The sequence below is a fragment of the Myxocyprinus asiaticus genome, chromosome 8 (genome assembly GCF_019703515.2).
Source record: "Myxocyprinus asiaticus isolate MX2 ecotype Aquarium Trade chromosome 8, UBuf_Myxa_2, whole genome shotgun sequence".
NCBI lineage: Eukaryota > Metazoa > Chordata > Actinopteri > Cypriniformes > Catostomidae > Myxocyprinus > Myxocyprinus asiaticus.
The window spans coordinates 6,696,071-6,723,911 of NC_059351.1; positions in this window are offsets into that span (position 1 = coordinate 6,696,071).

Here is a 27,841-nt window from a genome sequence, read left to right on the forward strand (position 1 = left end):
CTAAAAATCCTTATAACAAGATCAATTTGATTTATCTTGTTTTAGAAACAACACTGGATAAGATATTTAGGTTTTTCAGAGAATGTATTTTTAACGTGTATTTTGTCTTACTGTAGTGGCAGAATTTTTATGGTCAAAACAAGTGAAAAAATCTACCAGTGCTGAAGAAGTAATCCAAAGTATTTAGAATACGTTACTGACCTTGAGTAATCTAACGGAATATGTTACAAAGTACATTTTACAGCATGTATTCTGTAATCTGTAGTGGAATACATTTCAAAAGTAACCCTCCCAACCCTGTATGTATATATATATATATATATATATATATATATATATATATATATATATATATATATGTGTGTAACAGGGTAAAACGGAAAGGAAGAGGCGAAAACCGGCTTGACAAAATAAAGAATCATTTAATGATTAACTTAAAACAAAAGACATGTAACACAGACGCATACAGGGCAGCTGCCTGTAGCTCTCTCTCTCCTGAACTGCCACCTCCGGCCGCCTTTATCCCTCTTGTGGGCTTGATTAGCCTCCTCCTTGCCACAATATATATATATATATATATATATATATATATATATATATATATATATATATATATGAATAATTATTTAATCATTATACTGTATATTTTATTATTGTTATTTAAGGCCTTTCTTTGCAAATATTTATATATTTGATTAAATGTGATTAATTTGATTAATCAGCATATCATGTAATTGATTCAATTAAAAAATGTAATCGATTGACAGCCTTATATATAACATTTATAAAATTAAAGGTGCAGTATGTAAGATTCAGAAACTCTTGTTCCCTATCTGTCACTCACTCGACGTTATGTCGATGTAGTGACACAAGGGGTCACACTCGGGAGCCTGAAACACCACTGATCTTTTGAAAAAAGGCCAATGAGAATTGGTGAGTGGAATTTGCATGCCACTCCCCCGGACATACAGGTATAAAAGGAGCTGTAATGCAACCACTCATTCAGATTTTCTCTTCGGAGCCGAGCGGTTGCATTCAGTGCACTGAATACAATTCCTCTAGAAAAAAACAAAACAAACTCACCTCGTTAAAGACTGCTGGATTTGATGGCACATTTCAGCGGCTTCTCCCCGTCTGTGCCTGTGCAGTGCAGAGAACGCCCCTGGGTGCTTCGGCGAGCAAAAAAATAGTATATTCTGAAAAGAGTATATTTTCTAATCATAAAAGAGCGGCACACACGGAACGTCTTTTTAAAGATGCCTTTCCGTTTGTGTGTTATTCCTGGTTGCGGTCGCTATCTCTCTGCTTCCGATGGCCACGATCGCTGTCTTGCGTGTCTGGGCACTGCCCATGCGGAGACATTGTTCGTGGATGGATCATGTCCTTATTGCGAGAACATGACCATGGCAATGTTGTGGTCGTGGCTTGCATTCGTAAGAAAGCAAGCCACCCCAGCGGCTCCCCACCTCGGTCCTTCTACCTACGGGTATGAGGCCATACCGGTTAGCACTGGGAGCGATTTGGGGACCTCAATGGGACCACATCCGCCAGGTGTCTCCCCACGGACCTCCCATTCCCCAGCACGCTCGCTTGCCCCGACCGCGTGCTCGGACGAGATCGCCGGCTCGTCTCAGGGCGGGTTCGACATCTCGTCAGGCGCCCCAGAAGATGATGAGTTATCGAGCGCAGCATCGGAGAGTGGGCTCGTCCGATCTGACGCTGTGGCTTTGGTTGGGCTTCCTCCTTCGGGAATGGTCGCCCAGTCTCAGGCCGATGTGGAAATGATGGACATGCTTTCCCAGGCAGCCGCAAGCGTTGGGCTAGAGTGGAACCCTCTGCTCTTCCCTGAACCCTCGCGGCTCGACGATTGGTTCCTGTGCTCGGGGTGCCCGAAGCTCCTGTCCAAGGCCTGTAGGTTTAAGTTGTCTCTGACAGCTTAGGCCTACGGTGCCACTGGACAAGCCGCCTCTGCCCTGCATGCCATGGCTCTCCTGCAAGTACACCAAGCCAAGGTGCTAAAAGAACTGCACAAGGGTAGTTCTGACCCGGGATTGATGCAGGAACTGCGCTCGGCAACCGGCCTCGCTCTCCGGGCGATGAAGGTCACAGCGCGGTCTCTCGGGCAGGTGATGTCCACTCTCGTGGTCCAGGAACACCACCTCTGGCTCAACTTGGTAGAGATGCAAGAGACTGACAAGGCATGGTTCCTTGACGCCCCCATATCCCAGGTTGGCCTGTTTGGCGACACTGTCAATGACTTTGCCCAGCAGTTCTCAATGGTGAAGAAGTAGACAGAGGCTATAAAGCACATCCTGCCCAGGTGCGACTCAAGATCCCGCACCCTGTCTGCTCGTCGCCAAGGGCGTCGCCCTGCAGCAACATCTCCGGCTCCGCCACAGACCGCCCCCATGGCCCGGCTCCGGCTTGCAGCCCATCGCAGGAAGCAGACGCCCCCCGTCTCATGTCTGGCCGCCAAGAACCCAAGGAAAGCTTCGAAGCGCCCCTGAAATGGGTGACCCAGGGGCAAGGAGACCCATCTCTCTGGAGCTGGTGCACAGACCACTCTATCCCCTGGTGGAGGGCCGGGAGGAGAATCTTTTGTTTCTTTTTTCGCCGCATTTCCCAGAGGCTGGATGGACAATAAAGTTTTTTTAATTGAATTGAATTTCTGACACTACACTTAAAGCACTTTACCTAGTGAATGGGGGACTCTCCTCAAACACCACTAGTGTGCAGCATCCACCTGGATGATGTGACGGCAGCCATAGTGTGCCAGAATGCTCAGCACACACCAGCTATTGGTGGAGAGGAGAGAGTAATGTGATACAGCCAATAAATGGATGGGGATTATTAGGAGGATATGATTGATAAGGGCCAGTAGGGGGAATTTGGCCAGGACACCAGGGTTACATCTCTACACTTTGTGAGAATTGCCCTGGAATTTTTAATGACCACAGAGAGTCAGGACCTCGATTTAACATCTCATTTGAAAGACAGTGCCTTTTTATATTATGGTGTCCCCATCACTATACTGGAGCTTTAGAACCAACACAGACTGCAGGGTGAGCACCCACTGCTGGCCTCACTAACACCTCTTCCAGCAGCAACCTTAGTTTCCCCCAGGAGGTCTCCAACCCAGGTACTGACCAGCCTCAACCCTGCTTAGCTTCAGTGGGTAACCAGGCAAGAGCTGCAGGGTGATATGGCTGCTGGTCTTGGTTTTTGGCATGCGGAAACTACATTGGAGGAGTTTGATTTCCCGCATTGCAAGGCAATAAACGGACATACACTTCACACGAGGCTCGCCTCCTTCATGAAGGATTCAAGCAGGCCGCATATTTCCATAAGTGCTGTTTTTTTGGCCATGTGTCTTGCTAGCAAAGTACGCCATCTGTACCCATGGGAGCTGGCGCAGAGGCAAAGGAAAGCGAGCAGCATGCCGACTTTCGGTTCTTTCTCTCTCGCTCTCCCCTTACTCGCCTTGATGTTCACCCATCAAATTTACATGCAGGAATTTGTGTCCCTGCCACGAGGTCCGCAATTCAGTGGAGAAATTGCACCTGGATTGGCTGGATGAAACTCAGTAAGAGGATCGAAAGTCCATCCTTAATGACTTCTTTTTAGTGCAAGAATGCCTCTCAGGCTGCTTCCTTTCTCTCCGGACCTCCATCTGGAGATTTAGAGGGCCTGGGATCAGCCATACTCTACAAGGCTTATGAATCTTTCAGCCTCAGGTTTTGCTTAAGTGTGTCAAGTGACAGAGCATGGATAAACTTTGGTCAAATACTGCTTATGTTTGTGCTCATGTTTGGTAAATGAACTTTGCTTTCCTGGTTTTGAACCTGTTTGTTTACTGCTGTCAGCACAGGTTCAAACATGTCATAACATGCTTCAAGCACTTCCTTTTTCTCTTCCTGTATTTTTACTGTTGGTCTCTGCTTGTCCTCTTTGTGTCTTTCACACACTTGCTCAGTCACCCCTCAGATCACACGTCAACAGGAAATGCCTTACAGACTCCACATTTTTGAAAGCCCAGCACACATGCTGCCCCATCTTCACATTCTAAGCACAACTTAGTATCATTATCTCATCTCAGATGTAGAGTGTAAACAGCACTATAGCTCCTTAATGCCTTCTATTAAGGATAATTTGCATGACAACTGATTTATGCATTTCTGTGCCACCGTAATCATGATTAGAGCGAGGATACTTGACAAGACTCTAATTTCTTGAATATTATTCAGTTAGGTGGAAATTAGGTGGCCACATAGCCCATGATGTACGCCCACATGGTTCAGAGAGGAAATCGAATCTATGATTAATTATGGTTTAATAGCATATACTGTATCTGTATAGCTGAGTGACCAAAAGCTGGGTAATGGAAATTGTATTAGAGCAATAGATATAGTTTGCTATTGTTGAATGTATAAACACATGCATTTTTATGAAGTGATCTTTGTAATATTGTATAAACTGGCCTCCATCATTCTCTGAATATAATTTCCCTGGTACAAATGGTAAAAAAGCAAGTTAAGCTCACTGTAATTTACAATTTCTGTAACATTTCTCGATTAAATATTTTTTTGTTTGTTTGTTTGTTTGTTTGTTTGTTTGTTTGTTTGTGGTGGCGTAGTGGACTAAAGCACTGAACTGGCAAGCAAAAGGTTGTTGGTTCAATTCCCACAGCCACCACCATTGTGTCCTTGAGCAAGGCACTTAACTCCAGGTTGCTCCAGGGGGATTGTCCCTGTAATAAGGGCATTGTAAGTCGCTTTGGATAAAAGCATCTGCCAAATGCATAAATGTAAAATGTAAATGTAATTATTCATCTATATATGTGAACGATTCTTAAAGGGCTATAATCTGTTTTCTCAGAGGAGGCAAGGGAGGCAGTGAATCTGATGGATTGAGGTGTACCGGTGTAACCATGGATACAGATGATCAACTTATCAGAGCGAATGTCACTAACAACAACAAAACTCTCCCCCTCCACTCAAATAAATAAATAAATAACAAAAGGAAGAAAAAGAAGGATATCCAAATAATATGTCTTATTAGCAGGTCAGTAGAATATTTTCCACTGTTGATTTGACTTATTGAAAACAATTGTTTCAAAATAAATAACGTTTATTATGATTCTTTTTTTAAATTTTTTAAAGATTAGTTTACAAAAGTTACATCAGACATTAGGTTGCTAGTCATATCAGATAAAGTCAAATGGTGGAAACTATTATAACTTAGCTAGAAGGCAAACAGACCAAGGTAGTAACTGGAGTTTTATATGTAATATAATGTATATTATTAACATTTAACAATACATATAAATACTGTAAAGATGTGTTATTTTTATGTATTAGTTGAAGTTAACTAATGCATTGAGTAATGTTAACTTAAACACCTTTTTAATGTAAAATTTTTTATAATGATATGCTTTTGTATAAATTAACGTGAATAAACACTGTAAAGAGGAGCTGTTTCTTGTTAGTTCACATTAACTATATATCTATAAATTAACATAAACCAAGATTAATAAATGCTGTAAATGTATGTTGGTAATTGTTAGTTCTTGTTAACTAATGTATAACGCTTACTTATACACCTTTTTCATGTTAAGAAATGTGTTAGTATATGTATTAATTAACTTTAACCAAGATTAATAAATTCTGTAAATAAGTGTTGGTAACGTACGTAAACTTGGTACCTTGAGGGGATCGAGACGCTGTGTATGATCGGTATGGGACACCATCCAAGTGTCACGTGATCTGAAGCCCTTATACAGTCATGGCAATTGGCTGATGATGCTTAAGCGACACCCCCTAGGGAGCTATGTCACGGGCACAGAATGCGATGTGCCTTAATCTTTCGAAGGAAAAACCTTAATGCCAGCAGCATCGTGAGCATCTCCAGCCAGTGTATGTGCCAATATTGCCGCTGGCCAGTCCAGACTCCATAGGCTGGACGACTTTCGTGTACAGCACCCCAACCCATGGAGGAGGCATCTGTCATTATCACCTTGTGGTCCATGCATTTTGTGGAAGTGCGTGGTGCCAGTGTGAGTCTGAATGAAATGATGCAGAATTGGTATGCTTTACCCCCAAAAATGAATCAGAGAAAATGTCTGTGACAGAATAAACCTTTTCCCTGGTACTTTGAATGGGGAAGAATGTGTGAACATTGGGGGGGATGTTTTTTTTTTTTGTTGTAAAAACTGGTTCACCACAAAGACCACAGCATTCTTTATGGGGGGACAACGTGTGGTGCTTTTGTTCACTGTGTGTTTTGTGTTCACTTGTGCTTGATGAACATCGAATTCTCGAATCTCGAGACCCTTTGTCATGGAGACAGAGGCTGAATTCGAGCATTTTTTTAATGTTGGCTCCCCAGCACAAGCTGCGGGGGGAAACTAACCATAATCTGGTTGTCGGGTGTTCGAGGCATGTACAACGGTGAACTCATCCTGATACTTTCTGAAGGGCAATCAGGAGAGAAACTTATACATTTGTCCAGTCCAGTTTTGTTCAGTTTTGTTGATGGGGGCTCACCCTTCGTTTCACCACAAGTCCATCAGGCTCGCTTCTGGCGTCCTGATGGCCATTTAAATGGGGCCGGGCCAACATCCAAACACTTACGCAGATGCGCCCATGATGGCGGGAATATACAAGCACCCCAATTCCTCTGAGGGGGTGCAAAACTCATGTCCAGCGCCTTATGCGGCTCTCTGATGGGACGTTGTGAAGATGCCGAACGTGAGCGCACCGGAGCTGCAGTGGGCTTTTCTCTCTTTCTGTAAGGAGGCATCTGCTGGAATGCAGCAGTCTGCTGTCTTACAGCACAGAATTTTTCCACCACCAACTGGACTGCGTCATGGGCGCCAGCAGGATTTTGTCTGAGGGAACGCACAGAAATTGTACAACCTTGTACAACGTTATATCTAGGGGAGTACGGGGCATGCTCTCCCGGGAGAATTTTTTGCAAAAACAACACCAAAGCATTCAATTCTGGTGGATTTGAGAAAGCTTTTTTTTTCTCAATTATGAGTAGCATCCATGAAACTATTGGCTAAAGCATTTCTTCCAGTCACCGTTCAGAACAGACGTGTGCCACAACAAATAGAGCAGAACACAGGTGTCTTGAGATGCGTTTTTATCAGTTGAAGAAGTTCTTTATGTCTTAAAGCTGCTTCTAAAAATGCAACGCTCCCGTGAGAGATTCTAAAAACACTGACGCACTGAGAAATGTGACGCAGTTGTCAAAAGACATCCATCTAGTGAATGTTTACATGGAAAACGACTGAAAAACAGTGTGAGTGGACGCAAAAACACCTTCAGTTTGAACAACCCCTTGTTCACATAGCACATCACTAGCTGAAGTTACCTCTCAAAGTTATCTCTAAAAGACAGCATTTTGTCACAGTTGATTGTAGGTAAATTTCCACTGTATTCAGCATTGTTTGTTCTCTGTATTCGTAAATATCCCGATACTGTTTTACTGTGTGAGAAACCGCTCCAAATGATTCCGTAAGAGAGCAGTCTGAACGTATTGTACTGAATCACGAATCGATTTGGACAGTTCTGAAAGCCCATTTGGCCAATTCACTGAAAAAAAGAATTATTCAAAAGAAATATTCATTCACAAATTGGTAATTGCTAGTTCTTTTAAACTGCCACGGGAAACACTTCATGACTGATGAATTATTCTGAGAGTAAATATTTCTCATGTCAGTCGGCACGCACATGGTACGCACAGTGCGTACGGCCATACAGATGCAGGTGCCATTGGACTGCGTCACCGAACAGCCCAGATTGTGACACAGGTGCATTCATAAGGAAGGCCTTGTCCTTGTCACAAATATCCATGAGCATATGCCACAGATGGCGTTCCGATGCCATGAGGCCCGCCGTATTCCGACCAACAGCACAAGCAATGTGTTTTGTAACTCTCAGCGCCAAATCAGAAGCCCGGCATAATTCCATGATGGCCTCAGCATTCAGTCCAGCTCCCTCATCTAAATCCCTCATAAAGTGGGCTTGGTAGGCTTGCAAAACTGCCAGTGTGTGCAAAGCTAAAACTGCTTGACCCGAAGCCAGGTAGGCCTTGTTCAATAAGGATGAAGTCATCCTGCACAGCTTCAAGGGAAGAGTAGGCCTCAACTTCCACATGGCCACCGAAGAAGGAGAGAGATGGGCTACCAGTGTCTCCTCCATTGCCAGGAATGAAATATATCCATGGTCGGAAGCTTGACACACATTTAAAAGACCGATTGGTTTGTAATCCTGGCTGAGTAAGGTTGATCCCAGGACTTTGAAATCTCACGATGGATGCCTGGGGAAAAAGGGAGTGGCCTACAAGGCATAGTTACATGTTGGCCCGCTAAGAAACAGTCGTTCAAGATGGATTTACGATCCTCCGACTTAGTTTTATCCAGCCAGTCCAGGTGCAGCTTCTCCACTGCACGTGTAATAACCTTCAGCAACTCCGTATAAGTTACCGAGGGCCCAGAACTCTGTCCGCTAAGAGGAAAGGCCTCAGCCTTGCCTCCGGCGAAATCCTCGGAATCTGACACTGCTGTAGACATGGCGTCTTCATCCTCAGCACCGAAGAAAACCGTTGTGCGGGCCACATGAGTCACACGGCCATGCAGCGCTGGCAGACACGTGGCCAGAATGAACACGCGGCTTGACTGAATCCCGTCCTGACATTTATCAAGTCACACTGTGGGCAATCCGAACCCTTCAACATGGCCTCCGCGTGGCAAAACCGCAGACAGGAAACAAAATTTTATGTATCATATCATTGTAAAGGGGTTAAAAGGGAAAGGAGGAGGTGAGAACTGGCTTGACAATATAAATAAAGTTTAATGATAAACTTAAACAAAAACACACAAACATAAACACATACAGAGCAGCTGCCCATAGTTCTCTCTCTCTCTTTCTCGAACTGCCGTTTCCGGTGGCCTTTATCCCTTGCTTACCTCATCAGGCTGATTGGGGTTCGGGCGTGCGTCATTTTCTTGTGCGATGGAGGAGTTCTGCACCGCAACTGGACAGGGTGCTTATTTGGAGAGTGAGATGATGAACCTTCATTTTTCCCGCATCTGTTTTGAAAGCATCGTCACGTGGGTACGCCTACGTCATTACCAAAGCAACCCATGCAGATAGGTTGGTTATGTCTGATTGCGCAAAACTGATTTGATCACTTGCAATTAATAGTGCAGACAATCTGCCTGAAAAGATCTGATTTGAGAAAAAATCAGATTTGCCTGCAGTCTAAACATAGCCAAACATGTCAGTTATTGTTGACTATTACCCAAAATAGTCACAATGCCAGAACTTTGTCAGAGGTTTAGATTCATCACCGATGTCACATTAAGTGGTCCAAGACTGCAGATTTTGCACTACAAAGAGAAAAAAACTCTCGCAAAATTTGTCTCAGACAGCAAAAATTATAGCAAAAATTATATAGTGTACATGGCTTTAAACATGTCAAAGATAAGAAGCAATAATCAAACCTCGATCAGCAATGGTATACAGTAGTTTTGTCTATAAATTCAATATATTACAATGGCCTTCTTTCTTTGGTGATGTAACTAAAAAATAAAATGGGGATACTTTTACTCAAAAAAGTCATGGAAAAAGTAAAGAGGAGATAGAAAATGAGAGGGGGAAGACAATGTTTTGTCTAATAATAATTTTCTTTTATGTGTGCATGAGACAGCATGAACATAGTTTTTCTTTTGATTTATGTGTGTGACTGTGGATGTGTAAATTAGTTTCAGGTGCAACTCATCACATGCTGTCAGCAGTACTCAATAAATCACACCACTCTTCTTGACACTTGCCCCTGTTGTGAGTCTCTGGCATTGGGATGGGGTTAGGAGGGCCAGGGCAACAATGATTCAAGGGGAGACTGATCCTTCATTATATCCCCTACCAAGTGCCACGCTGGTCTCATCTCTTCTTTCCGCTACCAACCTTTTTCAGCTCCATAATTGGAAATATCTGCTCCTTTATCACGCCAGGGGGAGTCCTCTTCCAGGATAGTATCCAAGGGGAGTCCTGCCCAGGTGCTCTCTCTCTACTGTTCACTCCATGGTAGCTATAAAGAAACATGGGTCTCTTCAACAGCCGCAACCAAAACTTAGGATGATGGCAATTTATATGCTAAACTCATCCTCTCAACAGCTTGGTGGAGAAAGGAAGAGTTGGGGCCTGTCCTGAACTTCCCCAGTGGATACTCTGTCCTGACTTCAGGCCAACTCCAGCCTCCAGGCGAGTGGGAGAGGGAGACATCAACCACTGTTTGTTGAATGTTCCCAACTGTGCCAACTCCATTTATCCTGTCCACAGGTTTTATCATTAATCGTTTTATTGGGGAATGAAAACAGACACAGTAGAATCAGAGGTGACACTCCTCAGAGAGGCTTTTATTTTAAATAAAATATCCAAACACCAAAGGGGATTTAAGTGTCCAAGGAGTATGAAAACAGAAAAAAGCGTGATGTCCTCATCTTGCTGTTATGAGTTTGGGCTGTTCAGAGGAAGTAGATTCAGCAGCACGCTGAAAGGTGGACATTATTATGCCAAATGATTGGAAACAAGCCAGGTCCATTGTCACACCATTCACTCCCATTCAAATGCATTCAAACACGGGAGACCGGAGACGCAAGATTTCGCATTACGCTGCATATTGAAAGTTCAAGTTTGGTTAGTTCTGAACCACAAATCCGTATGATGAGAGGACACAGGACCAATAGAAATGAATAGATCAAAATGTTAACTCGCTGACCTCTTGGCTCAATACAAAGAATATATATTTTAAAGCTGCATGTTTTAATGTTGCAGGAAAGTGAGTAGACAATATATTTTAACATTTTTAATATAATATTATTTGTTATTTGTGTTGTTTTATTTATTTACACCATAAGCCCTCCTGTGTGACATCTTATCCTGGTCCGTTGTGTTGTCCGAAAAATATTTGCATGCTCAAAGCCTAGTGTGACCGCCCCTTAACACGCACACATAAAATGCATTCCAAACCAAATGGTTGTTATGCAGTGTTCAATGCTTTCTACACAGTAAGCAGGGGATCTGTTAAAGTTCAGTTTACAATATTTTTTTATTTGTAATGCCCTGCAGTGTCATCAAATACCATAAGCACAAATACAATTGTGCAGATTATGGGTTTCTGGTATGCTGATATAATATGCTTGTGTAAATAAATGCAAATATGATGATGTGATTATTCAGTAATTGAATAAATGCATTGTAAACACATTTATTAAATTTTACTTTATATCTTTTTTTATTTTGTTCTTTGTGATTATTGGAAACACACAAAAAAATCCCACCACTTACCTGTTTATCAGTATGTGATGGACAAAGGCACACTTTAAGGGGAATTTATTCATGAATCAAACCCAGACGGAACATTTGACAACATTGATTGACAGTCTTAGTTTTTACATAAAATAAACAATTTTATATATTAGATAATTTCAGTGTTTAATGTGGAAATAAATGTGAATTAAGCTAAATAACAACACCAGAGCTTCATCTCCTTCTAACCTTGTTTATTTTGGCCAAATTTTATGTAGCACTCAGTTGGTGCACAAAGAAGTATGTGTGAATTACACTGTGTATTTAATTTGTTTCCAAGACTTTTCAAGGTCTAGAAATCCCTATTTTAAAATTCCCTGATATTTCCAGGTTTTCCATGACTGTAGGGACCCTGCCGATACCCTGTGAAGTCCACATCAAAACCGGATGCAAGAAGTCTGTTATATGGCAATATTTCACAGTTATTTTATGTCATCAACATTAAATATGACAGAAATGTCAGAGAAGCACTTGACGACTTCTCTCTTTCCTCATGTTACAACAAAGTCACAGTAAAAGGATACATTACATAGGGTAGCACAGCATGTGCTTAAAGGATGTGTGTCTCTCAGTGATTTCCCCTCAAGGCAGTTTGAAGATTATTACATCATAAACAAGAACATCCCTCAAAAAATAAATGAAGTGTTCTCACAGAAAGCAGTATAAAATGTAATGCAAATAATGAGCACACTGAATAAGACATGAGAAGAAATGTGAAATTGTGGGTGAAGAAGTAAAACAAAAATGTTTTCATTTTACTAAGGCAGTGAACCTTGACTTAACAGTTGCTATGGTTACATTGTAAAAAAAAAAGCAAACAAACACCTATAGCAACTTACTGTATATGAGGACCAGTTAATTTAAGCAAAAATAAATGATAAAGGGATAGTTCACCCAAAACTGAAAATTCTGTCATCATCAACTTACCCTCATGTTGTTTAAAACCTGGATGACTTTCTACTATGAACTAAGATATAAATTCAGGTGTGTTAATTCACTGACTTTCACTGAGGCACCTGAATGAATAATGACACCTTTCAGAAAGGACACAATGTAATGCATCTTCTCCATTATCCACACTGCAGCATTTTAGCCGGGTTTGTTTCATAAGCAGAAGTGCTTTTCTGGACATGTACTACAATAAGACAAAGGCGCGAACATGGGGTACTTCAAACCTTTTTTTTTTTTCTCAGGCAGATCCAGTTAATACTTACGCACATTCTAGAGTAAACAAACTAACAAAAAGGTAATTGTCTCTTTATACCTAAAGGAGGGACTTCCATTCCTACAGCCGCCATATTAACGGTCATGTCTAGAAGGTAACCTCCTGGTTACCTAAAGTCTTGCAAGAGACGCATGTGAATTTCACACACTGTTTTTATCGTGTTTATTTGGAGTCCTACATTTTTTTGCATTGAAAAACAGCTAGTCAGAGTACAACAAAACAGAAGAGTGTTAAACTACTTTACCCCTCAACAGTGCAAATGAATAGGCAACTAAAGTCAAATTGTCAGATTCATCAGCCAATCAGATTGATTTATTTGTTCTTGGTGGTTGTGATCTTTAGGATATGTCCCGGTCGAGACCTTCTAGCTGGCCTTGAGTGACGCAATCACGCTTTAAGTGACGTAATTTGAGAGCGAAGAGCACGAGATCTTGCTGACGAGTCGACTGTCATTACTGCCGCTATCGTCATTGAGAAAGAGATCCTTATGGATTTACAAACCTGAGATGTTCTGCATGACCGTGTGATTGCTTAATTAATCAATCATGAAAGGAGGACTGATTTTCACTTCAAGTAAACTGGTAAGTGCTTTTTGCATTGTTATAGCAACATCACGAGTTTTCTAAGTGTAAATTAGCCTGCTTGAGCATTCAGTGTCAGATCAAGTTTTGAAAAGTAGTGCTGCGTTCCATTCAACTCGGAAAGTCTGACTTTACAGCTTCTTACTTGGAAAAGTGCAATGGAATGCATCTTGATGTCAGAATTACAATTTTTTGGCTCGTGCAGAAATTCTCAACTCCGAGATGCAGGGGCATGATGTCACACAAACTTGTCGACACTCAGGGAGATATACAAAATAAATGTGATAAACATTCACTTTATTAAGTAATATCGATAAATGAGATAGTTTCCACATTACATTATATTAAAGCTAAATATAAATAAATATTAACACTTGCAGAAACAGGTGTATAAAATATTATAATCTCTTTTGATAATCGTACACCTGTAGCACAAATGCTAGCACTGCAGCATTGTTTATCAGTTGGGTTGCTAGGAGACATTTCTAATGAGAGTCAAACCCCTGCTAAGCTAACGGAAGCGTTGCAGTTCCGAATATCGGGGAATGTAATGCATTTATGGTCAGAGATATCAAGTAGGAATATCCCACATCCAACTTGAATGGAACGCAGCATAACCGTGTACCCTGATAAAATGACATTTATTGCAAGCAACATTTAAATTGCAAGTATTATTAAATAGATTTTTCCAGGTATTATAGACCTCCTTGGTAGGTTCATGTGAAAAATTATGAGTTTTGAATGTCTGTTCGGGAGACGTTCATTTCACAAAACAGTCATGCTGCAGTTAAAATTGGGCTTGCTTGAGCATTAAGTGTCGTTTCAAGTTCTGGCTTTCGTGTGTGGACTTGTTTTTAAAATGTCAGTTGGTATTACTAGATAGCTGCGACATAGTGTATGATGCCCAAAGGCATAGGGTGTCTTATTCATTGTGAAACTGTGTTTTCTTAATGGCATGAATCACACTGAAGGCCTAGACTTTTAATGCAAGGCCCGCCACTGCATTTGAGCCAGCCTCATAATTCTCTATGACTATCATCTTTATATGTCATTGCTTTTTTTATGACAACATAAATTCAACATGAACCACATTTAACATATTTACCTAATTTTAATCTTTTATTCCAGGCGGTCCAGACAGCTAAACATATTTTTCCAATAGAATAGCATCAAAGGAACACTTTTATTTAGGTATTATTGAATGTGTTACACTTTGTTACAATTTCTACTAAAGAGAGATCATAATATAAGTTATATTTAGTTCATAATGATAAAGGTTTAATTGTTTAAAATGGGTGTATTCTTTATTTAGCAAAAATTGCTATTGGCTAACAGTACATTTTATTACAACCTTAAATGCATTGAGAGTTTGGTGTAACTCTCAAAACGAATAAATACATTGGGAATGATTATTATTCATATTCTGAAAGACAGTAAGCATTAAGATCATCACTTTTTTGGTTTGTACAGTATTAAAAATAAAAATAAAATAATGCATTGGTGAGTTAAGTTTGATTTCTTATTTTTAACATTTGTATACACAACCCAAACATATTTTATAAATTTGTGTTTATTTTCCCATCACAAAAATGGGTTCTGATCAAACACACAAAAACACTAACTCTAAAGCTTGAATAGTAATGAATATTAGATTATAGATGCCACCTGTATGTGTTTGTCTGTATTCTCATTTATTTCACTGCCCTCTCTCTCTCTCTCTCTCTCTCTCTCTCTCTGCCTGCTAATCTCCGAATAAGCACTCTATGATCCACTTTTCCTCTCTGCTCTTCTCATGGGGCAGGGATGGACTGATGGGATAAACTGAAGCAGAGAGGAGAGGAGGACGGAGTCAGTGAAAGCCAGACACACAGTGAGAGCATGTCAGCGCTTTCAGTCCAAATTGTCCCCTGAGTATAGTGTATATCAGCTCACAGGAGGCTCAAGAATATCACATGAACAGCTGATGTCAGACACACATGACAGAAATGTACAGAAAGATTATTTCAGCGAAAGATAAAAATAGACAAACAGGCTAAATTAAATTAAATGTGTCATTTTAGTTTAGACAACCATGTGACTTCTTTTAACTGTTTGAGAAATATTGTATTTAAACTCACACCATCTCTCTCTCTCTCTCTCTCTTTCCATAAGTCTATGTGATGAGGAGGAGGGCGTGGCCGGGCCGTGACGATGGACGCCTGGCGCTGAGTTGCCCCAATCAGCAGGAGAAAGCGAGAAAAGGAGGAGCCGGAGACGCCGGAGAGAGAGAGCGAGAGAGACACACGCAGCTGCTATGTGTGTGCGTCAATGTTTTGTTATGCTGAAAAGCAGTTTTATGTTGTGCTTCCTCCTTTCAGATGAACAAGAGATTTGTCTGCCACACTGGTGCCGAAACCCGGGATTGGAGGAAGATGTGCTGTCAGAGAGCCCTCGCCGCTGACGGAGGATTGCGACGCCGTGGATACACGGCCTGGTGGTACTGGAGCGGTTCGCCAGGAGGCAGAGGAGCCTGTTGCCATCCGCCAGGAGGCAGAGATGCCCGCTGCCATCCGCCAGGAGGCAAAGTCCAGTGCCATTACCTGGCGTCGCGGAGGATCGCTGCACAACTGGCTGAGGACCGAATGGCGGCATAGTCAGGAACCGGAGTGTTTTTCTTTCTTATTTTTTATTTTTTTTATTTTTTTATCAACCAAAAAGACTTTTAATAAACAAAACACAGACATAAAACTACTTTTCAGCATAACATGTTCAGGTTTCAGGTTCTTTTCGGAGCTTGACAGCCATTCTCATTATATTGTAAACTCTCATTGTATGAAAAAGAGCTAAACATTCCTTTAGTGTTTTACAAAAATAAAGAAATAAAATAATAAAATATTATAAAACATTTACATAATGTAATACATTTAAAAAATGTAAACATGTAGGTGAACTATTTATTTAAGACTCAGAGCTACTTAGTTTGTTACAATTGATCTGTATTTCATCCCTGGCTGGTTTGGAGTTGAATTCCCAGCCTCCTGAGGGGCCTAATAACTCACCATCCTTCAAATAACTGCATTTAGACACTGACTGATGGTACGACATAGTGTTGGGTTCGAGTCCACCTTAGTCGAGTCCAAAAGGGGCAGAGTCAGACTCAAGGGAAATAAAATGTGCACTCCTACAATAATCTACAACGTATTACAATCTAAACAATTAAAAGTAAACATTGTCATATTTCATCAACACTATACCATCATCATCAACAGATGATCATTAGTGATCGCTTGTCATAAATTTCAGATATGTCCTAATAATTGTGAACTGCTCTGCAACAGCTGAAAACACTCACAAGCCCCCGCACTTGGGAAAAATACAACAGGCATGTTTTCACTCTGAAGGACGCAGCGCATGCATTTATTTAATTAAATTGTATTCTTTTGAAGTTTGATTATCACATTAGGTTATATCAGGATTCCTGTTTTTCCGCCTCCAAATTTAAGACATCTTTAAATTATAATTAAGACTTTTGTTGTATCATTTAAAATATTTAAGTCTTTTTATGACCTTACATTTTGGAAAACTTAATTTAAGACATTTTAAGACTTTTTAAGGATCTGCAGGATCCCTGAACACACTTCTTATTGCGTTCTGTTGACATTTCAGTTATTTGTTTTTTTCCCTCCACTCAAACATAAACTAAAGAAAGTGAAAGCTATGTTAGTCATTTAAACCAGAGTTATTATTGTTTCAAATTTAAATTTTGTTTTTTCAGTTCTACTTCATTTTCAATTTGTCCTTTCAATTTAGTTTAGTTTTATCTAAAATTATCCCTATCTAAAGAAATAATATATACTGAGATTTCCAGTGGCGGGCCGTGCATTTTAAGTCTAAGCCTTCAGTGTGATTCATGCCATTAAGAAAACACAGTTTCACAATGAATAAAACCCCCTATGCCTTTGGGCATCATACATTATTTCGCAGCTAACTAGTAATGCCAATTGACATTTTAAAAACACATCCACGCACGAAAGCCAGAACTTGAAATGACACTTAATGTCAAGCAAGCCTAATTTTAACTGCAGCATGACTGTTTTGTGAAATGAATGTCTCCCGAACAGACATTCAAAAATCATAATTTTTCATATGAATCTACCAAGGAAGTCTATAATAACTGGAAAAATCTATCTAATAATATTTGCGATTTAAATGTTGCTTGCAATAAATTTCATTTCATCAGGGTACATGGTTATGCTGCGTTCCATTCAAGTTGGATGTGGGATATTCCTACTTGATATCTCTGACCATAAATGCATTCCATTCCCCAATATTCGGAACTGCAATTCTCCCGTTAGCTTAGCAGGGGTTTGACTCTCATTTGAAATGTCTCCTAGCAACCCAGCTGATAAACAATCCTCGACCCTCCGGCTCCACCTTGGCCCTCCAAACCCTGGACTCCGCCTTAGCCCTCCGATCCCTCTTCATCACCTCCGCTCTACGTCCCCTCTTTTCCACTGTGGGCCGTCAGCCTATCGGTGTCACTGGGGTCCCTCGTCCTTCCAGCTCCACCTTGGTCAATCGGTCACCTGGCTCCGCCTTCGGCTTCACCAGGGACCTCATTCCTTCCAGCTTCGCCTTGGTCCTCACGCCCACCGGCTCCGCCTCAGTCCTCTGATCCCCCAGCTCCGCCTCGGTCCTCCGAGCCTCTGGCTCCGCCCTGGTCCTTCGAGCCTTCGGCTACGCTCCGGGCACTAGGATCCCCAGTTCCACCCCTCAAGCCTCTCACGGCTCCACCTTCCATGGCTCCACCTTCCATGGCTCTGCCCCCAGAGTCTTCCAAGGCTCCGCCTTCCATGGCTTCGCCCCCTGAGTCTTCCCTGGCTCCACCTTCCTTGGCTCCGCCTCTCATGACTCAGTCTCCCAGGCCTCCTGACCCTGTCCCTGCTCTGTGACCACCCCCCAGGCCTCCTGACTGTCTCAGCCCTGAGGCCGCCCCCAAAACCTCCTGACTCAACCCCTGTCTTTTGGTCACCTGTTTCCTCCTTCCCCTCCATCTTTAGGAGCCAGAAGTCGCCTTGTAAAGGGGGCGGGGGGGGGGTGGGGGTGTCAGGTAATGTCACATTCTGTCTCCCTCATGTTTTCCATGGACTCTTATTTTGAAGTTTGCCCCTGGACTCCATTTCCCACAGTGCACTGCCCTCATCACCTCCATCTGTTCCACATCATCCTCACCTGTCTTCTATTCTCTCATTAGATCCTTTTGTGTATATATACCGTTCAGTTTTGTTCATTCATTGTCAGTTCTTGTTCGTGTAAGCTTGTGTTAGTTGGTTGATTTCGTTTATGGCACGCCACATTGTCTCATGTCTTCATCTTCATCATTAAAGCCTGCATATAGATACATCGCCTCTCTCACCTCCAACACAACTTGTGTGACACACATACACCTCAGACAGTTTAATTAAAATTTCCAGTGCACAAATATTTGGAAAACAGTTGTAAAATTAGATGTGACTTAAGACTTTAAGGATTGTAAACCCATTAAACAGACTGTATGTCCATCCCTAAATATCATATATAGTATATCACATTTTTGGCATACATTGTATGTATGTTGAATATAAAGGTCATCTTATATGGCCTTAAAAGTCAGAAAAGGGATGGATAAGTGCAAAGTGTAGTGAGGAATAAAATGAAAGTGACTAGTAAGGGGAGGTTAAGGGCAAACAGGAATTAATGGTGACAGCATAAAACGTTTTAGCAGTGAGTGAGAAAGAAAATTCACAGTTACTTTATATTGCAGAGCAAAAATGCTGATCTTGGATCAGTTCTCTTTTCCTTTTGAATGATGCTTTTTGATCATAGAACCATGCTGAAATAAAACTCTTCACTCTGAAAGCTCTTCTGGGTGAAGAAAAACTCCTTAAAGTGGTTTTCATCTGTATTGACAGTCAACCAGCCAAGTCCAACAGACAGACATCAAGACAGTAAATTTTCAGCTGGAAAATATTTAGAATCTTTTCTATTTAGAATCTGATTAGATATCATGAGCTCTTCAAAAGCTTGATAAGAAACATGTTTGCTCATTGTCTGAACTATGAGGAAGTATTGCAATATTATCTAGGAGAGAGAGGGAGATATGGCTTTTTCATTCTCAATGCATCTTTAATTTTCAGAAACAAACTGCTGAATTAAGGGGGCATAAATGATGCATAAATCGAGAGAGCGATTTATCCAAACTGTCAACATTCCACTAAAATCTCTGAAGAATACGGCGCATCTTTTGGCCCAGTACCACTAACAACCAACAGCTCATCACTCGATGCAATCAAGTGAGCATGGACACCATCATCACCAGAAGACGTTGGAGATGGATTGGACACGTCTCCAGGAAACAACAAAGAGACATTTCCAAAACTGCCCTTCACTGGACACCAGAAGGGAAATGCAAAAGAGGCCCACCAAGAAACACCTGGCGCAGAGCAGTGGAGAGCGAGATGAAGGCCATGAACCAGACCTGGGGGATCATATAATGGTTAGCCCAGAACAGACAGCAGTGGCGGGCTTTTGTTGCTGCCCTACATGCCGATACGCATAGTAGGAAATGATGATATGATGAAATTATGCATAAAAGTCATACAAAAATACATATGCTCAGACCAATAGAAATACAATTATCAGATATAGTAACTCACTATCTGAAGTGGCTCTGTGGCTTTTGTTATTTTTAAATACCGTGCACCTATTTGTGGTATAAATGTTGCTGCAGATGTGCCCTCTTTTCCATTTTTGCAATGCTGTAGCCTACATCACAAGGCACTTCTGTATCTGTAATGTTTTGTTCTGTGCATGCTTTTTCAAAAAAATAATAAATTCTGATTATGCATTTTTGCAGATTGACCCAGAATCGTTTGAAAAGCATAGTCGTAGCACTTGACACCATTGTTAAACTAAGTATACATGTGATTTAGCATGCTGTTTATGAATTACTTAATTAGTCTATAATTAGGATAGCTGTGATTCAGAGAGATTCAGTAACATATTGTGCAAACAGCCCTTCAGTCTTGATGTTGGTAAAAGCTCAAAGTAATTGGTTGCTTACTGGGAGCTGCTGACTGGGAACATCTGCATTGCTGATGAGGTGAACTGTTTGTGCTAATTGACTGGACAAATGGGACACAGGCAAAGGAAGGATCAGGTAACACAAAGGGCTACACTTTTACACTCTTTTTTCTGTTTGTTTCTAATTGTTCCATTTCTTTTTCTCACTTTCCTTTCTCTAAGCTGTTACTTGTAAGGGCTGTTTGTGAAAACTTGTAAAATCATGTATTAAAATGTTGTTTGTGAAAAAGATTATTATCGATGATTAGTTTAGTTTTATGTAACTGATTAATTACACATGTGCACTAAATTATTGTATGCTAATTAAAACAAGGTTAATTCTTTTATTCCTTAAGGTGACATTAAGCTCATAATTGTGCGATTTAAATTCACCAGTAGTTGTTTGCAACCCGTGTGAAATTTATACAATGACTTTCAGGGATGTCGACTTTTTTAAATGACTTTCTATCCACAACATTGCAGAACCTCCGATTGAGCGTAAACTAGCATTAGGCCTATGTTATGTACTGACGCAGCTTTAAAAATGAACGAAAATTGAAAACAAATGGAAAAAAGAATTAAAGCGATGCAATATTGCTCTTCCCCGCCCATCTGTTATTGATGACTGGTGGGAGGATGTTTTCCAAATATCACACATAGAAGCATTTTAATTCCTTTGAGTCTGTGGCTAGCGATGGAGAAGCTGTGAGTAACCTGAAAAGCTCAGAAGCCTATCACAGCTGTAAGGTTAGACATGTTTTGATGAGGACTCTAGAATATTACATTTATTTTAAAGCATATATAGAGTCAAGCTGGAACCTGAAGAGTCCATTCTACTGAGCTTGTGTACTAACTACAGAGACAGGAGAGGTCCATAAAACAATATGCTCATGTATTGTAGAGTTTAAGATATCATGCATTCATTCTGCTGTAATTGTAAGGATAAAATACAATTATTTTGCAGGAGATTACAGTGTAGTAGGCTCATATAGCTTTATAAGTGTTAGGTTTACATACATAATCTCTGTATTTTAGTACTAGCCTAAACCTGGACTAAAGGAATATTCCGGGTTCAGTACAAGTTAAGATCATTCGACAGCATTTGTGGCATAATGTTGATTACTACCAAAATTAAATTCGACTCGTCCCTCCTTTTCTTTAAAAAAGCAAAAAATTGAGGTTACAGTGGAGCACTTACAATGGAAGTGAATGGGGCAAATTTTTGGAGGGCTTAAAGGCAGAAATGTGAAGCTTATAATTTTATAAGAGCACTTACATTAATTCTTCTGTTAAAACATTAAGCTGTAAAGTTGTATAAATCATCATTTTTAACAGTCGTTTTAGGTTTTTTTGACATTACATCATCATGGCAACATGGCAAAAGTAAACATGACAAAGTTGTAAAATTGGCTAGAACTTTTTTTTTATTGCAACAGACATAGAGATACAGGTGCATCTCAATAAATTAGAATGTCGTGGAAAAGTTCATTTATTTCAGTAATTCAACTCAAATTGTGAAACTCGTGTATTAAATAAATTCAATGCACACAGACTGAAGTAGTTTAAGTCTTTGGTTCTTTTAATTGTGATGATTTTGGCTCACATTTAACAAAAACCCACCAATTCACTATCTCAAAAAATTAGAATACATCCTAAGACCAATAAAAAAAAAAACATTTTTAGTGAATTGTTGGCCTTCTGGAAAGTATGTTCATTTACTCTATATGTACTCAATACTTGGTAGGGGCTCCTTTTGCTTTAATTACTGCCTCAGTTCGGCGTGGCATGGAGGTGATCAGTTTGTGGCACTGCTGAGGTGGTATGGAAGCCCAGGTTTCTTTGACAGTGGCCTTCAGCTCATCTGCATTTTTTGGTCTCTTGTTTCTCATTTTCCTCTTGACAATACCCCATAGATTCTCTATGGGGTTCAGGTCTGGTGAGTTTGCTGGCCAGTCAAGCACACCAACACCATGGTCATTTAACCAACTTTTGGTGCTTTTGGCAGTGTGGGCAGGTGCCAAATCCTGCTGGAAAATGAAATCAGCATCTTTAAAAAGCTGGTCAGCAGAAGGAAGCCTGAAGTGCTCCAACATTTCTTGGTAAACGGGTGCAGTGACTTTGGTTTTCAAAAAACACAATGGACCAACACCAGCAGATGACATTGCACCCCAAATCATCACAGACTGTGGAAACTTAACACTGGACTTCAAGCAACTTGGGCTATGAGCTTCTCCACCCTTCCTCCAGACTCTAGGACCTTGGTTTCCAAATGAAATACAAAACTTGCTCTCATCTGAAAAGAGGACTTTGGAACACTGGGCAACAGTCCAGTTCTTCTTCTCTTTAGCCCAGGTAAGACGCCTCTGACGTTGTCTGTGGTTCAGGAGTGGCTTGACAAGAGGAATACGACAACTGTAGCCAAATTCCTTGACATGTCTGTGTGTGGTGGCTCTTGATGCCTTGACCCCAGCCTCAGTCCATTCCTTGTGAAGTTCACCCAAATTCTTGAATCGATTTTGCTTGACAATCATAAGGCTGCGGTTCTCTCGGTTGGTTGTGCATCTTTTTCTTCCACACTTTTTCCTTCCACTTAACTTTCTGTTAACATGCTTGGATACTGCACTCTGTGAACAGCCAGCTTCTTTGGCAATTAATGTTTGTGGCTTACCCTCCTTGTGAAGGGTGTCAATGATTGTCGTCTGGACAACTGTCAGATCAGCAGTCTTCCCCATGATTGTGTAGCCTAGTGAACCAAACTGAGAGACCATTTTGAAGGCTCAGGAAACCTTTGCAGGTGTTTTGAGTTGATTAGCTGATTGGCATGTCACCATATTCTAATTTTTTGAGATAGTGAATTGGTGGGTTTTTGTTAAATGTGAGCCAAAATCATCACAATTAAAAGAACCAAAGACTTAAACTACTTCAGTCTGTGTGCACTGAATTTATTTAATACACGAGTTTCACAATTTGAGTTGAATTACTGAAATAAATGAACTTTTTCACAACATTCTAATTTATTGAGATGCACCTGTATATATGATTTATGAATGGGGTTCGTTACCTTTTTAAGCAGCCAAGAATAAAAGTACTGCACAATTATAGTGAAAAAAAAAACAGGAGAGAGAAGATGATAAAGAGAAGTTGGGTGCTATGATAGTTTTTAATAGCATGTCTAAATGAATAATAATAATAATAATAATAATAATAATAAAATAATTTGCCTTTCTTGATGATGCCATCTGATAGACAAAACAACAGCTGAATTTACCCAATCAATCCAGTCAAAAGGCACACAGACTCCCGGACACCCAGTGTGGCGCACCACCCCAAAACGATCAGGGACTGCACCCACCCTCCACGATAGTCATGTCTGGGTCAACGCCCTGGCCCAAGCTGAGAGTCCCTGCTCTCTGCTCCAAGGAGCACTGCAATATCCATGGTTTCCAGCATTCTCCGCACAACTTAGTGCTTCATACCAGAGACTACATGATGTAGAGATCCAGCTTTACCATTCAGGTCATGTAAGGGACTATTTGAGTGCTTCCCTACAGCTGTTATGTAATGTCAAAACCCAGCTCCGGCACTCAGGGCAATTGAGGTACCCATACACAATAACATGAAAAGCCACTAACACTCACCGACCCAAAATGAGCAACACACCATACAGAGAGAGAGGGGCCTGCAGATCCCTGAACAAAATGACCAGCGCAGATCACCACCGCTCCGTCCCGCAGGACACACGCGAACACTTGCCAGGCAGCTTTTGATGGGCAGCACTTAACAAGATCTGAAATTATTCACAGTTATACTGAAAGAAAATTATATATATACACATATACTGTACACACACACACACACATACATATGCATATATGTAACAAGGACTCAGTAGAACTGGGATTAAGATCCATGTGCAGTTTATTAAACAGCAGAATAATTGGAGTACAAACAGGCATGGGTCGAAATACCAGGAACAACAACAGTAATGAAGACAGGGCAATAATCGTGGTCAGTAACAGGCAAATGGTCAAGGCAGGGAGCAGACGGATAACAGCAATGGTAAACATAGTCAGTAACAGGCAAATGGTCAGGGCAGGCAGCAGACAAGTAACAACAATATCCAGATAGACAAACCAGGATCAGAAGGCAGGAAATAGACAGTGGCAAAACACTCAGTAATGTAGCCATGGGGGGGGGGGGGGATGGTGGGGCATTGATTCTAATTTGCTCAGCATTTAAATAGTTCTTAAAATGGGGATCAGGTGTATGTGCAATCAGACCAGGTATGTGGGTTCTGGGATTTGTAGTCCAATTGTTAGTATTCAGGTGAGAGAGACCTCAGGTGGCAGACGATTTTCAGAAGTGGCGTTTGTGACAGTATATATATAAACTGTATACACATATATAAATGAAGGAAACAAAGAAAAGATGCTGGGATAGGCATTTAACCATTATAGTTACAGTAATATTAATATTAACAATAATAATAATGATAATAACAATATGAGTAAAAGTAATAATAGAAAGCATAGTAGTGATCATAGTTTTATACATGAGACGGTGTTTTGACATTCAGGTGTTTATACTGTACACTTTCCTACATACATAGATAGGCTACTGAAAGTAATCAATTCATCAATCAAGTCATCTCAAGATCTAAGGCCAAAAGGAGTGGAGTGAAGACTTGAGTAAATTTGTGTAATTAGTTTTTAATTGTGGCTACTTTTCTTTCCTTAATGTGTTTCTTTAGTGAGTGTATCCATTGCGTAATTGAAATTTTGTCTTGGTTTTTCCAGTTCATCAAGATTATTTTATTGCCGATGGCTAGAGACATCAGTATGGGAATTGTATATTCAGATGGGGGGTTTATTTGTGAGAGATCGCCTAATAGACATAAGGATGGGAGGGCCAGGATATTGAGTTTTACGTAATAGATCTAACATCTTAGTAGAAACATCTTTCCAGAAAGTGGAAACTGATGGACATGACCACAGTGCATGATAATAATTGTCTGAGGTGTTGAGACTACAGTGAATGCACCTTTCTGAGGTTGCTAGACCCATTTTGAACATCTTATATTGTGTGATATGGGTTATGTGTAAGAGTATATGGACCAACTGTACTGTATGTTTATATTTTTACTTATGTTGAATGTGTTTATTAAAAAAATGTAAGAAATTTTATCATTTAAATTAAAATAGTCAATAAAACAAAATCAAAATCTCGTAATAATATTAAAATAACATTAATAATGTGTTATTATGAGATTTCTTTGTAAATCACAGCTGTGTTAATGAAAATTAAGCAGAGGTGCCTTTAAGAGCACACTACAGCAGATCCTCCCTATTCCCTACGCTCACTCCGAGGTGAAGAGCCCTTGAAGTGGGTACTCTGAAGGAAACATGGCATTACTGTATGAATGTACCCTTCGCTAATAGTCTTGTGGAAGGGCCCTTCGAGAAAGGATTCATTTTCTCACTTTTGTTTTGAATGAGTTTTCGAGTGACGTCCCCTCCCAGAGCAGTGCCCTTCATGGGAGCAAAAAATGCAGTTTGAAATTCACCCTGGAGCATCGAAGTGCTGTTACCTCGGATGAGTAACAGGTCAGATAAAAAGTCCACTCCACTTGTTGAAAGTTCATCAAAAGAATAATACTCAATTGCTACTGCACATCGTTCACCTGCAGTGTAGAAAGCTTTATTAATTATAATGGGAGTGGTTGCGTCGCTTTCAGTGATAGACATTCAATTCGTCTTTTATCCAATTTTTCCTACGTCCCATGATGCTTAGCGAGAAATATGGGCGTTACTTCCATTGTCAAGTTAACACAGCTGTTGTTGCAGCGTACAGCCATTCATTCTTTCGTTGTGGTGTTGGGATTTTGAGGAGAGCATGTACGATTTCATGAGGACATACATCAATCACTGTATCAGTGTGTTACTGAACAATAATAAACTGCCCAAAAGTCATAAAGACAAAGAAAGCGCGAACAAAACCGGCACGCTCTTTCTCCCAGATGCAGTTGAGATTTAATCTAAGCACGATTGCAACATTTTGAGCAAAATTATTGGTTGTTTTAGTGGAGTACCTGTGTTAGTTCAGCTTCAGATGTGTGTGCTTGTCATCTTGTCACCCTGCATGTTCAAATCAGACAGACACACTGAGGAAGAGCTGTGAAGTTCTCATACTTGGATATGTTCAAGTTTTCCGATAAGACTTTTAAATCCGCACGTAAGTTTGAACATTTGTTCGGCGGGTGATTGACTGGTGAGTGATGGTGTTTCGCTGCTGTCCGGGACGCATCAGGACACCGTTTTAAACATCAAATGTGACGTGGTTTTTGACTACCTCTGTATGTGTTTTTTGTGATCCAATAAGAAAACAATTTGCACCCTGTTTACAACTATATTTAGCGCTGACCTTTGCGATCAGATCATTCAAAATGCATCTTATTACCAGCTGTAAACATGGTCTTAAAATGACTGCAGCAAGAGCTAGGGAATGCTGTAGAACAACTTCTGGTGGATGTCCCACCCACATTCGTTTCCCCAGTAAGAACCCCAGTAAAAAGGTGGATACAATACTGCCATTAACTGAAAGAGATGTCTGGCTCAGCCAAATCCGTTTGTTTTTTGTTGAAACTAATAAGCCATTGGACTTATTATTCACTTTCTGAAAAATACCATGGTATTACCATTTTTTGGACATATAGGCTACCATAATAACCATTCAAAACCACTGACACGTACAGTATATAATACAAGAAAATGTTCAAAAAGTAAAGAAATTAGTTAAGTATATATAATTTCCACTCATCAAAAAATAAATAAAAACTCATTGCCCTTTTTCATCCTTCCGCCCCTGTCCCTGCTAAGGTCTGTGCACGTCACTGATATGAGTATATACATTGGCAAGTAGTTTTGTTGAATTACTAATCTTATTAATACTTCCTAAAAGTGTTGGTGATTCTATTGTGTTCTCTCTAATTTTGGCTTTGATAGTGCTTTTGATTTGTAAGTCATAGAAATATTGGTCTGTACCTTAATTATACTTTTGTGCCAGTTCTGAAAATGTAATGGAAGTTGTTATCTATGAAAAGGTGCTGTAAGTTTGTATTACCTTTGGTTTATCTGGTGTTAACATGAGGCAATTTATTGATGTTAAAATCCGGGATATGCCATTTACGTGAATTTTTGTGTGGTTTCGAAACATTTTTATTGGCTTGTTTATTAATATGCCACCAGGTAGTAATAGTTGTTCTGATCATATTGTTTTTTTAATAAGTTAAGCCATTTAATTGTACTACTTAAAGATGGGAGATTTGAGATTGCAATGTCTTTCCATTTGGCTTGTTCTAGCTCTAGCCATGGGTTTTGGGAGTAGTTGCACTTTATCCATTTGCAGAGATATTGTAGCTGGGATGCTAAATAGTAATGTTGAAAGTTAGGTGCTGCTAAACCTCCTTTCTTTGTTTTTTTAAGCGTAAGTAGGCTTATTATAGGCTTATTTTTTCTCCAGTAGAATGTACTTAGGCTACTATTAAAGCCACGTCCAAACTAATACGTTTTCGTTTGGCCTTC